This window comes from Nuphar pumila, chromosome 8 (genome assembly GCF_984573655.1).
Source record: "Nuphar pumila chromosome 8, dmNupPumi1.hap1.1, whole genome shotgun sequence".
In the NCBI taxonomy this organism is placed as follows: Eukaryota; Viridiplantae; Streptophyta; class Magnoliopsida; order Nymphaeales; family Nymphaeaceae; genus Nuphar; species Nuphar pumila.
In genome coordinates, this window is record NC_143256.1 from 61,930,381 (window position 1) to 61,947,319 (window position 16,939).

At 37.0% G+C, this 16,939-nt stretch overlaps 1 non-coding gene across 1 annotated transcript; it reads right to left on the reverse strand.

The window, feature by feature from the left end:
• Positions 1-6,321: 6,321 nt before the first annotated feature.
• Positions 6,322-6,424, reverse strand: LOC149829951 (small nucleolar RNA R71). The gene has a single exon (XR_016433988.1). It is a non-coding gene; the product is annotated as a small nucleolar RNA R71 (small nucleolar RNA).
• Between the last annotated feature and the right edge of the window lie 10,515 nt (positions 6,425-16,939).

Below are 16,939 nucleotides of genomic sequence, written 5' to 3' on the forward strand. Positions count from 1 at the left end.
TCCGACAATTAATAAGAGGGCAGAGCTCTATCAGTCCTCTTATCTGCATATCTGCGAGCTCATAATCTTTCTCAACGAATCAGGTCATGCAATAAGAGGGTGGAAAATAACACAATGAAACAAATCTGGATTTGTAAAACAGAATAAGAGCAAGGAACAACTTAGTTTCATCTTCTATTGGAAACTCATCTATTATGCTTTATAAATTCTCCAAGAGTTTACCCTCAAGAATCTACGAGAGATGTTGTTGATTACTTCCTTTATAAAAGAGATTATTATTATTATTATTATTTTTTTTTGAAGTATGAGTGAAGGGGAAAGATGGGATTTGTTAAATCAAATTATGCCTTGAGAGATAATGGTGACAACCAATAAAGGGGTGAAGCAACAGAAATAATAAAAACAAAAACTGTAATCGAGAGAGAAACAAAAGAGAAGAGATGGAATGATAACAAACATATACTAACACTAGCAAATGGGGTATCCTGAGTGAATATACAATGAAATTAATCGATCTTGCAAAAATATTTAAGCCTGACCTTGCCATGAGCCCAGAGAATATTTACGGAAGTTATTTTGCAGACTTTTGCAGCAAATGGAACAAAGTTATTGCAAATACTAATATCAAGAAATAAGAATCTATAAATAAAGGAGAAATTTATAGTGGAACAACTATAGATATAGATCCTTCACACTTAATGTAATAAATTGTTTACCAAATCCATTTCAGATATGAGATTCTTGAAATCTAGAGCAGTGAATCGGTTTCTGCTACTTATGTGCGCCACAAGTGGATTTCTGTTTGGTATGTGGTGGATCAAACCTGCCGGACCATGGTTTGGAAGGGGAATAACTCAATGCAGGGTTCCTCTTCATGGTAGGCTATAAGGGGTGATGATGCATGAAATGCACATCATGTAAACAAGTTTTTCATGCATTTTGTATCAAGTTTAAGGTTTTAAACCCATGTTTAAATGTGTTTTGATAGTAAGGGGTTATGGTTCGAATTTCAGAAAAATCAGAGTTAAAATGAGAGAGTTATGGCTATTTCAGTGTTTGGGCACAAATTTCGAGGTGGATCGGATCCATATCCGACCCAATTAGGTTAATTGGACCTTGGATCAACTCTTAGAACGTCCAAAACCCAACCCACACGCCTATCCATATCCATTTCAAAAAGTTTTTCTGAAACCCCCCCAGAAAGAGGCGCCTAGCAAATTTTATTTTTTTAACCTTCTTTCTGAAAAATGTCAAAACTATAAATAGTTTTTTTTAAAGAACCCTAGGCGTCTTTGGCTGTGTTTGGACGCCCCTTGCAGTGAATCTACTCCAGCAACTCCTTCCTCTCCATCTTCCCCCACGTTTTGGCCATTGAAGACCGATCTATGCTTGATTTTCAAACATATTTTCGATCCCTCTTTTGTTCCTTTCCATTTCTTTCTTTCTCCTTGTTGTAGTTTCACCATTTTTCTGTATTTTTGCAAGTGTAGCAGAGGTGGAGACCATTAACCTTGTGCGGGAGTGCGAAACACACCACCAAGGTGAGCCGGCCCTACCTCCATCCGGCTTTCTACACCCTCCGATCGAGAATCGGCTCACATTCCATCGTCGATGGATCTCCAACGTGTAGCAGCTGCAAAGGTGCCGTTTTTTGGTGAAGTCCAGCATTCTCGAACTGTGTAGGACGTCCTTCTCCAGCCACGGTCCGCTCTTCTTCATCCCCCCGGTCGTCGGATGTTCCAAAAGGTAGGTCTTCTTCTTCCTTCTCTTCTAGCTAAAACCGAAAGTGAGTTGTTTTTCTTTTAGTATTTTTCGGTGTGTTTCTTGGTTTTATTTTTGGTTCAACCTTAGAGTAGCATTCGTGCATATACCAGCACGTTAGATCTAGGTTTTTTGTTATTGTTTTCATGTTTGATTAGCGATTCTCATTGTTTTTCAAGAAAAACGTGTAAATCGGCTAGAGTTTTTTCTAGCCGATTTGAGTTTTTTGTTTCTAACGTGTTTCATTGTGGTGTTTTTACAGAAAATCCAATAAAAAATTTCCATTTTGATTCATTTTAATCGTTTGGTTGTGTGTTATGATTTTGTGTTCAATTAAAAAGCAAAATCCAAAAATCGGCTAGACTTATTCTAGCCGATTCTTGATTTTCACAAAAATATTTTTTTTGTTTTGATATTTTTTTTTCGTCCAGCATGTGTATTGATTTGTTTTGCTGAAAATCCCATTTTAAAAGTTTATTTTAATTCATTTTATTTGTGGGTTTTGCATGTCTTGTTTTTATTTTATTTTATTTTTGAAAAAGAACAAAAATCGGCTAGGAGTATTCTAGCCGATCTTTGTATTTTTGTTAAATGTATGTGTTGATGTTGGCAAACCGTATAGTTGCTGTGTGTTTTGGGTGTTAACAGCAGTATATAGTCGTGTTAGTTCATTTCATTCGTTTAGGCTAGTTCTAAATAATCGTTTTTAGCATTTTTTGTTTTTGTGTTTTGAGTCTATTGAAGAAAATTACAAAAAAAATCAAGTTTTCTTTTCTTCATGTTTTTAATTCCAGCATAGTGCTGTTCTTGTTAGCATTTGTGTAATTAGGAGTCCTTTTTATTATTTTCTAATTTAGTTTTATCAAAATAGTGGTTATTTAGTTCTATTGCTTTTTGTTAATTTATATTTTTATTTTTTTATTTTCGTGTGGATCTTCTTCTTCCCCAAGGTGGGGCGGCAGCCATTAGAGCTCCCGTTGAGCTCTTGGTCGATTTTTTTTTTAATTCTTAATTACAATTAGGTAGGTGTAATTAGGTTGTCTAGGTTCAATGTATTAGAGTTTAGTGTCTTAGCCGTTTTTAGGGGTCATTTAAGTTAAGTTTTGGGAATTATGTTAGTATTTAATCCTAGGAAATCATTTTTCTATTTAAATTCCTTTATTCCCTAGGTAAAATTAATTATATTAGTTTAGAAAGTAGCACTTTTAGAAGTTGGCGATTTTTGAGAAGGGAGGCAATTAAGGCATTGAAATTTGGAAAGTTTTGGAAAGAGTTAAGTTTCAAAAATCGTGTGGGGTATTTAAAGAAGGAATTAAGTCTTGATTGCCTATTAATAGGGAGTTACAAATTGAGATTTGAAAAGCCAATTTGAAAATCAATTAAATTTCCAAAGTAGGTTTTTATGGGTTCAAGAAAGAAATAATTGCACTTAAATTCTTGGTTGGAAAGCCAAAATCGTGTGACTATCTAGGTTGGACGGTTTGGCTTCTCAAAAAGGAATTAATAGCAATTAAAGATTTTCACTTACCTTGGGTTGGGAAATTGCATTGATCCAAGTTTCCAAATTGGTTTTAAAAGCTAATTAAGGTTGTAACTCCCCATTAGAAGGACGATTTTTGGAATTCTCAATTTCCAAAATTATCTTTGAGCTTTTATTGTGTGCCTATCCCTCTAACTGTCCCTAGTGAATTAGTATCATTTAGAATTAACTAATATAGTTAATTCCATTGACTAAACATAGGAACCGAGCCCAGCTAACCTAGTCAAGACCGAGCCTAGCTCGAGTCAAACCCTAGTCGAGTCCACCTTAAACCGCCTATCTCTCTCAACCTAGCTCAAACCGAGCTTAGTTGACTAAGTCAACCCTAAACCATGTTCAACCTCGTCTTAATAAACCTAACCAAAACCAAGACCTAAGCCTAAGTCAAGACCTAGTCTACACCTAGTGAGTCAACCGAGCTTACCTTATCCCATTCGAGCCTAGTCAAACCTAAGTCGGGTCAAACTTAGTGGAGTTAACTCAACTCGAACCTAGTTGACTAAGTCAACCCTAAACCGAGTCCAAGACCTAGACCAAACCCTAGCCAAGTCTAGTCGAGTCAAACATAGCTCGAGCCTACCTAATCCAAACCGAGTTCACCCAAGTCAACCCGAACCTACCCAAGTCAAAACCAAGCTTCATTGAGTAAACCGAGTGAACCCAAACCCTAGCATTTGTTCTTTAGTGAATTAATTTCATTTAGTATTATTTATTTTGATTTTTATACTAATTAGTTTATTTATCTAATTTAGTTTTAGTGTAGAAGTATGTGTGTGTATATCGTATTTGTTTTGTATGTGTGAAATGTGTTTTGTGAGTGTTTGAATTGGTAATTAGATATTATTTAACTTAGTAGTCGGATTGCATTTTAGTGTTTAGCATAGTTTCATTTGCATTGTTAGTTAACGTAGTTCTAGTCATAAGTTGCTTATCGTGTTTTGTTTGTTGTGCATTTAGCGTATTCGTAATAATCATCTGCATATACATTGTTATTCAGTGTCATTTAGACTGCATTAGGTTTAAATTACGTTTTCCAGTGTTTTAATAGATTCATAAAGTGAATAGTGCACTCAAAGATAAAACCGATTTTTGCCCTGTCGCACCAGCACTATTTTCTGTGCAAAAATTCTGTGTTTTCCAAAAAAATTTATTCTATTCACTTGATTGACGTGTTATTTGACTGCACACCAAATTTCAGCTCATTCGGAGTTGATTTGGTCTGATTTTTAAGCGTTTTGCGAAAACCGCTTTTTCTGGATTTCAAATTACAGGACTTTTGATATCCTGATTTTTCCCAGATTTGAAACGCTTATATCTAGAGTTCCAGATACTGTTTTTCCATTATGTAAAAACTGTCAGTTTTTTTAATCTGTCAGTTGCAGAACAGAACAAATTTCGGAAAAATCGAACCTCGTTTGCTTTGTCAAACAGTGGTTTTCCGATAACCTGTCAGAATTCTATTTTACACTAGTTAGGGGCAGTTTCGTAATTTTCTTAATTTCGGCATTTTAGACTTGTTTTCAATAGTTTCTGCATTTTAGGAGTTGCATAATCATCATACAGCATTAGTAGAATTAATTTAGTTAATTTTAGACTTAGTTTAGGATTTTATTTAATTATTGTTTGATAAGTAGCATTTGTTTTGTTATTTTCATAAAATTAGAATTAGTTTTAGTTATTGTTTGCATTGTTAGCATAGAATACTAACTTTGCATTTTTCTGCATTTTTAGGTTGAAAGCATATTTAGTTTCCAGGGTTATTGTCTAAGTGCGAGGATTCTCTAATTGGCGAAAAGACGGAAATACCCTCGGTGTGGAGGAGAAGAAGTAGTTGCTTGTTTATTTTCATTTTAGTGATTAAGTGTATTTGTATTAGTTTTATAATTATAGACTGACATTTGTCATTAATAAATTAAATTCTCTAGAAATATCTTGATTAATTCCTGTTCCCTGAGGATTCGACCCGTACTTACCACTTTGTGGAAAGTCTGTTTTTTATATTTTTGGTTGACGATTTTCCAAAGTTTTATTGCAAATACTTGTTTTAAATATATCATTTCAAAAGTTCAACCAAATTTTGGCGTCGTTGCCGGGGAACGGCGAATTAATTACTTTATTTCTTAGAGTTTGATTTATTAATTTGTTTTAGTTAGTTAATTAGTTGTTTTATTTTTAGTTAGTAGGAGTAGTAAGTGAATATAGGATTAACATAGTTAGTAAATATAGGATTCACGTTCTGTTCTTTCTAGGATTCACTTGAAATTCATTCTGCAAGGAGCGATTAGACAGGTGGGTTTTAGAAAAACTTAGTTTGTGATTTCCTGTATTTATCTTTTCAGTACTTTAGAGTAGTTTAAATTGTTATTTCATTTACTTAGTTAGATCATTCTGACATAATTAGTTTAGCATATTTATTTAGTAGTTGTTTATTTTGTGTTATTTACATTTTAGTACCTGTGTTAGTTTATTTTTTTAATTTTTTTTTAGATTTAGGTCGTTTGCTTACATCTGGTCTTAGTACCAGTGTATGCAGGGGCGACGAGGTCTATGAACCCCATTACACCCATTTGTTGACAACCCAGAGAGAATTTTACATTCTCATCGAAGTTCGGCAACAAGGGCTGACATGGATCCTCCACCTCCACCCCCAGTTCTTTCATGCCCTCTGCGGGAATACTTCATTCCCACAGACTATGTTCAGGCATCCTGCATTCGGAGACCCGATGTAGGAGCGCCTCATTACGAGATTAAGGCCAACATTATTCAAATGCTTCCATCCTTTTATGGCCTTAGTCACGAGGATCCCTACCGACATTTAGATGAATTTCTCGAAATCTGTTCTACAGTCAAGATACAGAATTTCGATGATGATGCTTTGAGGTTGACTCTATTCCCCTTTTCATTGAAGGACAAAGCCAAGTATTGGATAAAATCCTTAGATTCTGTAGAAATAGAGTCATGGGATCAATTGCAACAGGAGTTTCTTCGGAAATATTTTCCCATTGGTCGTACGAACCAATATCGTAGAGCCATCACTAGCTTTTCAGAGCTAGATGGTGAGCGCTTTCATGAGACCTGGGAGAGAATGAAGGATCTCCTCAGGAAATGTCCCCATCATCAGGTGCCGAAATGGCAACTGGTGCAGAGCTTCTATGATGGATTGTCTGACAAGAATCGTCAGATGATCGACTCTTCATGTGGAGGGACATTCATGCTGAAAAGCGAGGACGAAGCATGGAGGCTATTTGATACATTGGCCGAGAATTCACTCCACCATGCTTCGAGCTCTCATTCGGATAGAGCCACACCCAGCATTCAGAAGAAAGCTGGTGTTCTTGAGATTGGTCCATCTACTGCACTACAGTGCAAGGTAGACATGATTGCTCAAAAGCTGGACCAGCTTCTCTCAGGACCATCCACTACACAGCAGGTGTGTACTCTTTGTGCCAGTCCGGCACACGAGATCACTGAGTGCCCTTCGGCAGCTCAGTACCCTGAATTTGTTCAAGAACAAGTTCAGGCAGCTCAGGGTTACGTCAGACCGCCGAATAACCCATTTTCATCGACATATAATCCGGGTTGGCGTAACCATCCCAATTTTTCATGGAAGAATCCACAGTCTTCCACACAGATGCCTACACCCTCTCAGCCAGTTCGACAGCCATCTTTTACTCAGTCATTTCAAAGACCGAACTATTCTCAGTCTTCTTCTTCTTCTGTCACTCCCCCGATTCAGCAGGAGTCTGCCCCACAGACATCTTTTGAGGAGAGACTTCTCCAGGCATTCCAAGAGGTGAAAACCTCTAATCAAAACGCCTTCGAGAAGTGTAGCCAGATTTTGAGCTCGCATACGCAGTCCATTGCAAAGTTAGAATCGCAAATGGGACAGTTAGCTGAGGCTATTAGTAGGAGACCCGAGGGTACATTGCCGAGTCAGGCTGTCATGAACCCGAAGGGTAAGGACCAGATGACTGGAGGCCTATTCCATACTGAGACACAGCAGCAGGCCAAATCAGTTATGGCCTTGAGGAGTGGACGTGAGTATCACGTCGAGAGCAGAGAGCGAGAGAGTAGAGAGAGGATAGAGGAGCCAGAGACCATTGTTTCACCTACGTCGGCTCAGCCATCATCCCCATCCCCATCCCCATCATCATCTTCACCATCATCATCATCTTCATCCTCAGAGAAGAAGAAGGATAGGAGTGAGCCTTCTCACAAAGAGGAGGAGCCAGCAGAGTATATTCCCCCACCACCCTATCCCAAAGCATTAGAGTCTCCTGGATATACAGGGAAGCAAGGTGCGAAGATCCAGGACATGCTTGATATATTCAAGCATGTGCAGATCAACCTACCTTTACTTGATGCGATTCAGCAGGTGCCGACATATGCCAAATTCCTGAAGGAGCTATTTACGCAGAAGCGTAAATCTAGAGAGTGAGTTCCTAAGAGGGTTCACCTGACTGAGCAGGTGAGTTCAGTACTTCAGCATCAGACACCACCAAAGCTCAAGGACCCTGGAGCCCCGATCATTGCTTGTACTATAAGGAACATCCGGATAGAACGCGCATTGCTCGATCTTGGAGCAAGCGTGAACATTCTGCCCGGATATTTCTTTGATTCTTTCGAGCTAGGAGAGATGAGATCGACTCCGATTACACTTCAACTGGCAGATCGTTCTGTCAAGGTACCGAGAGGTGTCTTGGAGGACGTGCTAGTTAAGGTGGATGACTTTTATTTTCCAGTCGATTTCATTATTCTTGATATGGAAGGAGTAGATAGCCAGTACCAGACTCCAATTATTTTAGGCAGACCATTCTTGGCGACTGCCAATGCGTGCATCAACTGTAGAACCGGAGCCATGGATCTCTCATTCAGCAATAGGAAGGTAAAGCTGAATATTTTCAATGCCGCGATGGGACCAGCGGGAGACATGGACTGCTTTCATGTAGACATTGCACATGAGTTAGTGGAGGATCAGCCCGAGTTGTACATTACTGAGGATTCTTTAGATCTGTACCATATAGAGAAGAATAGTAGTGTAGATAGTGTAGATGTGTCTAGAGTGTCGTCAGAGAGACCACCTTGGGGAGCTGTCTGGGAGCCTCTTCCACCACTTGCGGAGACCCCCGCCAAGTCTTCGATCGAGTCACCTCCGAAACTCGAGTTGAAACCCTTACCAGATTCACTCAAGTATGCTTATCTCGGAGATGATGAGACTCTGCCTGTGATCATCTCGTCCTTGCTCACTGAGGAGCAGGAACAGAGACTATTGACTATTCTTCGAGAGCACAAGGCATCGATTGGCTGGGGAGTTGCTGATCTGAAGGGGATTGATCCTTCATTCTGCATGCATAGAATCCATTATGATGAGGAAGTCAAGCCATTTAGGGATATGCAGAGAAGGCTAAATCCCAACATGAAGGAAGTGGTAAAGAAAGAGGTAGTGAAGTGGTTGGATGCCGAAATCATTTACCCTATTTCTGATAGCCAGTGGGTCAGTCTGATTCAGGTTGTGCCGAAGAAGTCAGGACTCACTGTGGTTGAGAACGAGAAGGGTGAGAGAATTCCGATGAGGACCACTACAGGATGGCGAGTCTGCATCGATTATAGGAAGCTGAATGTGGCAACTAGGAAAGATCATTTCCCATTACCATTCATTGATCAGATCTTAGAGAGACTCGCAGGGCAGAGCTACTACTGTTTTCTAAATGGATATTCAGGATACAATCAAGTAGCTGTCCATCCTGACGACCAGGAGAAGACCACATTTACATGTCCTTATGGCACCTTCGCATTTAGACGTATGCCTTTTGGGCTCTGTAATGCCCCGACTACTTTTCAGAGGTGCATGCTTGCTATCTTCTCGGACATGATTGATGATGTGATGGAAGTTTTCATGGATGACTTTTCAGTTTATGGCTCTTCTTTTGAAGATTGCCTCCAAAAACTTGCTCGAGTACTGAGTAGGTGTGCGGAGACCAATCTCGTCCTGAGTTGGGAAAAGAGCCATTTTATGGTCCAGGAGGGGATTGTGCAAGGACACATTGTGTCCAAGCGTGGTATTGAGGTTGATAGAGCGAAGGTGGAATCCATTTCCCGTTTGACTCCACCCACCACTGTAAGGCAGATTCGATCATTTTTAGGGCATGCGGGATTTTACAGGCGGTTCATATAAGATTTCAGCAAAATCTCTCGACCGCTTTGCACTTTATTGGAGAAAGACCAGGCCTTTAATTTCGGTGAGGATTGTATGAAGGCCTTTGAGATTCTCAAAGAAGCCTTGATTACTGCACCTATTTTGAGACCTCCAGATTGGACTCTCCCATTTGAGATTATGTGCGATGCATCTGATTATGCTATGGGGGCTATTTTAGGACAACGCGTTGATAGGAACCTGATGTCTTCTTTTAAATCGTTGTAATTTTGAAAAGATTTTTATAAGAAAAACATGTGAAAACCAAACATCAAATAATAAAAACCGGTTCTCACTAGTGGATGAGACCGGGTCGAACTCAGGGAACGGGAATATTTCGTATTCAAGTACACAAGTCTAAACTATTCTTTATTGCTGAATTATTGAAATGTAAACTGTTCTAAGAAAAGTAAAAACAACTAGCTATTACAACAAATGAATACCCTTCGCAGAGGGCGTAAAGTGCAATATTTACAAACCCACTTAAATTCCTAAATCTAAACTAAAAAGTAAAAAGACTTTATTCTTCGTACTTCGTGTCACGTAATCGCTTCCGCTCCACTCCTATGCTATCCTGCACAATTCAAAGGAACACGAGCAGTACCAGATATAGAAGAAATAACATGTATACTAGACAATGAATTAGAAAATAACTGCTACAAGAATAAAAGCAAACATGAAATGATTTACAAGAAAACAACTAAGATAATAAGAAACTAATGAAAAACAGGAATTTCAGAATGAACAAAAACAAATGAACAAATTGCAGAAGAACGACAACTAATTGTGTAGAAAACAGGAAAATTAAACTAACAACAGGAAATGTAACATTCAACAAACAACAATTGAATTGAAAGCAACTAAGAGTATGTAAATTGAATAAAAGAAAACAACAAATATGAATTGCAGAACAGAAATTAAAAATCGATCTAACCTAGACTATAGCAGCAACACAAAAATCAAACAGACAATTACATGAAAGAATGTAAAACAGAATATGCCAAACTAAAAAAATTCAGAAATTCAATGAAAGTAAACATGATATTAACTAATGCAAAAGAGTAAACTTAATGAATGAAAAACAACAACCGAAAAAAAAAAAAAAACATAACAGGAACTCAAATCTAAAAAAATTGAACAAATCTGTAATTGATAAAAACCAGAACAACTACATAATCTGTATTTTGATCTATTTATTCCCGTTTTTTTTTTCAGAAGTAAAACAGCACAATCAGAAATGAAATACAAGATGAAGAAAAAGAATTAACGAAGCTGAAGAAGAAGAAGAAGAAGAATCTTAGAAGAAGAAGAAGCTAAAGATGAAAACAGAAAAAGAAAAAAAAAAACCAGAAAATCAAAAATCAAAATATTCAGAATTACACATTACACACATAAAACTAAAGAATTATGAATGACACACAGAAAATCAGAATTACGAAGTGAAAAAAACTAATGAATCAAGAAATCAGACACACACAAAAAACTAAAAAAAATCAAGAAATAACAATCAAAACAGAAAAATAACAATGATCGAGTTTTTTTCTTTCTTTTTGTTTTTCTGAAACAAATGCAGAATGATAGAATCAGTTGAACAGAATTGCAGATGCTTAATACAAGAAACAGAAAAATAAATGCCTAATAGCTAATTGAATCTATATTTTTTTTCGGTTTTATTTTGTTGTTTTTTTTTTTTCAGTTTTTACTACACAGCATTACAAACGGATTTCATTCAAGAATCTGCAGAAGAAGTTCAAGAACCTGCAGAAGAAGAAGAAGAAGAACGACTTACCGGAAAAAAAAGATGTGGCTTCCACTTCAGGCGCCGCAATCGACTGAAAATTTCCTTGCCACCGGATGAGGATGATCGGCTGCTGAAAGAAGAAAAAGAAGAAGAAAAATGAAATGAGGGAATCCGGCAATTAGGAAAAACAGAAGGAAGAGATGAAAAACAGAGGGGGAAAAGAGAATTTTTGGCGCACAAAACTGGAGCCCCTTCCGATTTGCTTACGCCCCTTTTTAAAAGGGTTCAAACCGGTTGGAACCGGTTTGAAACAACTTTTTTTTTTTATTTTCAAAACTTCCAAACTGGTTCCAGCCGGTTTGGTTTTTTCACTTTCTCCTTTTTAGAAATACAAACCGGTTCCACCCGGTTTGTATTATTATTTAGATATATTTTTTTTCTTTATTTATTATTTTTATTTTTATTTTTTTTAAAAAGTAAAAAAAAAACAAAACTATTTATAAAAGAACTTCAAAAACTCATCTACTATATTTTTTTCTTTTCTTTTCTAAAAAAAACACAACACTTAAATTGAATAAAACTATTTTTCTAATTTTTTTTTTTTCTTTTTAATAAAAACTAAAACCAACTAAAACTAAAATAGGCATAAGAATGTAAAATAAAACTATTTTTTATTCATTTTCTAATTTTAAATCATTTTAGCACATTTACTCAAAAACTAACATAAAATTGGGTTTTTGAAACATTATTTCATAAAATCATGCATATTTAAATGTTAATAAACCCTGAATTATATGCATGATCAAATACCCCCATGCTTATGTTTTGCTAGTCCTCGAGCAAACTAGAAAAATGCAAGAAATTAAACTATCACCTAACTCACTTTCGTAGGAATCACGGTTGCATTTAGCTCATGCAACAAGCCCTTTCACCCCCTGGGTTACCCCAGTGGACGAGTAAGGTCTCGTGAGGGTTTGCAGTGATGCTACCTACAAGCATCTTTGTCATGTATGCATAATATTACACATCCTCATAAGCAGTAGGTAATTAAAGACTTTGTTTTCACAAATATTTCCTATTATTTCACAATCGAAATATAATTAGAGTCTTTTATATACCACCAGAGAAAAAGAATTTCTTTCACTTTTCTAAATATCACAATTATTTATGTTTTATTCTTAGAAAATCCAATAAAAACATATTATTATTTACTTATCCTCACTCATATGTTTTCTGCACAGGTTTTCTCAATTACACTTCTAAGCATTGAACTTTTCTTTCTTTTTAAGCTCTTTTCTCTTTTTTTTTTTTTTCTTTTCACGTTTTTTCTTTTTGCGCACTTATTTTTCTCATATAGCCTGCGTGTGGTCTGCTTTTATACCTTGTGCAATGTCAATATCTTCTATACTTTTTTTTTTTTTTTTATACCAAAAGATATCAACTAAGACATAAAAGTGACTTCCTTCATTCACCCTTATAACATGAGAGTCAAACATTTCAACTTGTGTTTGTTCTCAGTTACTTAGGATCACGAAGTTTTCCACTCTCCTTTTCGAAAATGGAATTAAAAGTTTCAACTTACATCTAAGTTCCATCTACTAAGGATTGTGGAATTATCCAAACAACCTAACGCATGCTTTTTCTCATTTTTTTAGCTCATTTTTATGCTTTTGTTCATTTGCTTAGTTTTTCAAAAAATAGAACTGTGCATATTCATATTTATGACTCAAAATAAATTCTAACATGTATCTATCATCATTTCCTCGAAATCCGCATAAACAACCATAATTTTTTAGATCTATGTCAGAAAAATTTTTCGTGGGGCTTAAAAATCCTCTAAAAACATCAGATTTGAAATAACATTCATATAAGTTCAAACTCTTTCTTTAAAAATCTACTTTTCATGAGAGATATGTAAACATGTGCAAGAACGTAAACAGAAATATCAAGGTGTGCATTCTACACCCTCCCCCATGCTTGAATGACACTGTCCCAGTGGCACTCCCCCATGCTTGAATGAAACTCAGTGAATGCACATGAGAGAAATAAATGAGGGAAAAGAGTAGAATAACCTGACATGAATTAAAAATACACGTTCTATGAATGTAATGAATGCAATGTATACAGGACAAAACATGAAACTCATAGAAAAGATAGAAAAACGAAAAATAAAACCAAATAAAATCTACAAATCCTAACAACAAATGTAATACTATACAGAATATGGGTTGCCTCCCATAAAGCGCTAAGTTTCACGTCCCCAGCCAGACGGATCCCTGGAAAAACCTTCATCGTCCATGAGATCAATGGACATGAAGTCAGACTCAACCGGGCTCTATGAAGAAAAGAGTGTCATCTGTGACACTACGCACTGTGTTTCCATCCCTTCTACCTCTAACTGTAGTATCAAAACTCTCTTGACATGAAGAACGGAGATTAGTCTCATCTGAGAGACTGGTCAAGAATCGAGAGTCTAGGACCGACCGAGTATCAATTAATGCAACTTCAGACAAGTGGTGAATATGATCAGGCTTGACTTGGTCAAGCACCTTCTGCATCTGCACCTCTTGCTTACTAAAAACAATTGGTGATCCTAAAGGCTGAGGAAATGGGGCTTTATATGATGAAAATGTATGCTGTGAGTAAGGCCCCTTCTGTTGAGGTATCATGGAGATCGACTCGTCAGTAGAAATGATATGGGGTTCATGAGTTGATTCCTGAGTAGGGTGACACGCCTTCCCATACTGAAGAGATATAACAGATTTGACTTGCTCATGATGTGAAGTAGTGGGTTGCAAGTCAAATAACATGGAATCCTCTCCCTTGGATGTGACAACAGACTGACTATGAAGGTTCCCCTGACTTTGTCTACTCAATGTCTGAGCTAACTGTCCCATTTGAGTTTCTAGCTTGGCTATTGACTGCGTATGGGAACAAAGAGTGGCCTTGATATCAGAAAAGGCTTCTAACATCTTCTCTTGAAATGATGAACTTGGACTGGGCTCCTGAGGAGAAGGTAGACAATACTGGGAATGAACCTGTGGAAATATAGGATGCGAGTAACCTTGTGAAGGGTTACTGGGTCTATACTGTGTCTGGGAGGGCTGATGGGATGGGGGAATGGATTGGTTTCGCCAACCTGGGTTATATGATGATGTAAATGAATCGGACATGGGTCTAGTAAAACCTTGGGCAGCATTCACCTACTCCTGAACGAATTCAGGATATAATGGCGCTGCCTGACAATTCGCAACACAGTGTGCAGGGCTAGCACATATCTCGCACACTCTTTCTATTGGACTTCTCAAAGAATTGGCTAGGAATTGATCTAACTTCCTAGTCAACTGGTCAACCTTGGTACGCAATTCTAATTCGGACCCAACTTCGGAAATCCCAACCTTCCTAGGACCACTAGACAGAGATGTAGTCCCATCGAGCCGTGAAGACAAGTTATGATGCATCGTGTTTTCACTCAAGGTCTCGAATAGAGACCACGCCACGTCCTCACTTTTGAGCATAAAAGTGCCCCCACAAGACGAATCAACCATTTGACGATGCTTTTCAGTAAGCCCGTCATAAAAATACTACACCAACTGCCAACGAGGCACCTGGTGATGGGGACACTTGCGGAGAAGATCTTTCAATCTCTCCCAAGACTCGTGAAATTGTTCTCCCTCAATTTGAGAAAAACTAGTTATAGCTTTACGAAACTGATTCGTTTTCTAATTGGGAAATATTTTTTTAAAAATTCTTTTTGCATTCCTTCCCAAGTAGTAATACGAACCGTCTCAAGAGATTTTAACCAGTGCTTGGCTTTATCTTTGAGAGAGAACGGAAACAAAGTTAACCTCATAGCGTCGTCTCCAAAATTATTGATTCGCACAGTCGAGCAAATCTCAAGGAATTCGTCGAGATGACGATATGGGTCTTCATTGCTAAGGCCATAAAACGAGGGTAACATTTGAATCACACTGGCCTTAATCTCAAAATGGCTCGCTCCTACATCAGGTCTCGTGATGCAGGAGGTGGGAGTATACGTGTTAGGCATGAAGTACTCCCTAAGGGGACGAGTAATCTGCTGATTCTCAGCCATGGTTGCAGATCTTTGGGCTCTCCTAATAAGGGACTCGGGGTCCTCAATCGGCTCTACCAGCTCAGGGTCAAGTGAGCGTCGCCTTACATACACCTCTTACTAGACCGGTGTCGCTCCCGTCCTAACTTTGGGTTTTCTACCTAACTAACGCACTAAGCGGCCAAACCACGCAAACCACAAAGAGAGTAAACTAAAAACAACAACAAAAACTAAACAAACACCACGCAGTTACACATAACAAAGATTATGCATGAGAAATATAAAATCTATGTGTACGGTACCAATCGTACACAGTCACCTCTAAGGGGATCCTAATAGGTGGGCTGTGCAGAAAAGTAAGCTCTTCTCTAAGATATGCACATACGTGGTTCTAAACCTAAATGCAAAGCAAACACTAGGCAATAAAGTGAATACTAATATTACGCCGTTCCCCGGCAACGGCGCCAAAAATTTGATGTCTTCTTTTAAATCGTTGTAATTTTGAAAAGATTTTTATAATAAAAACATGTAAAAACCAGACATCAAATAATAAAAACCGGTTCTCACTAGTGGATGAGACCGGGTCGAACTCAGGGAACGGGAATATTTCGTATTCAAGTACACAAGTCTAAACTATTCTTTATTGCTGAATTATTGAAATGTAAACTGTTCTAAGAAAAGTAAAAAGCAACTACCTATTACAACAAATGAATACCCTTCGCAGAGGGCGTAAAGTGCAATATTTACAAACCCACTTAAATTCCTAAATCTAAACTAAAAAGTAAAAAGACTTTATTCTTCGTACTTCGTGTCACGTAATCGCTTCCGCTCCACTCCTATGCTATCCTGCACAATTCAAAGGAACACGAGCAGTACCAGATATAGAAGAAATAACATGTATACTAGACAATGAATTAGAAAATAACTGCTACAAGAATAAAAGCAAACATGAAATGATTTACAAGAAAACAACTAAGATAATAAGAAACTAATGAAAAACAGGAATTTCAGAATGAACAAAAACAAATGAACAAATTGCAGAAGAACGACAACTAATTGTGTAGAAAACAGGAAAATTAAACTAACAACAGGAAATGTAACATTCAACAAACAACAATTGAATTGAAAGCAACTAAGAGTATGTAAATTGAATAAAAGAAAACAACAAATATGAATTGCAGAACAGAAATTAAAAATCGATCTAACCTAGACTATAGCAGCAACACAAAAATCAAACAGACAATTACATGAAAGAATGTAAAACAGAATATGCCAAACTAAAAAAATTCAGAAATTCAATGAAAGTAAACATGATATTAACTAATGCAAAAGAGTAAACTTAATGAATGAAAAACAACAACCGAAAAAAAAAAAAAAACATAACAGGAACTCAAATCTAAAAAAATTGAACAAATCTGTAATTGATAAAAACCAGAACAACTACATAATCTGTATTTTGATCTATTTATTCCCGTTTTTTTTTTCAGAAGTAAAACAGCACAATCAGAAATGAAATACAAGATGAAGAAAAAGAATTAACGAAGCTGAAGAAGAAGAAGAAGAAGAATCTTAGAAGAAGAAGAAGCTAAAGATGAAAACAGAAAAAGAAAAAAAAAAACCAGAAAATCAAAA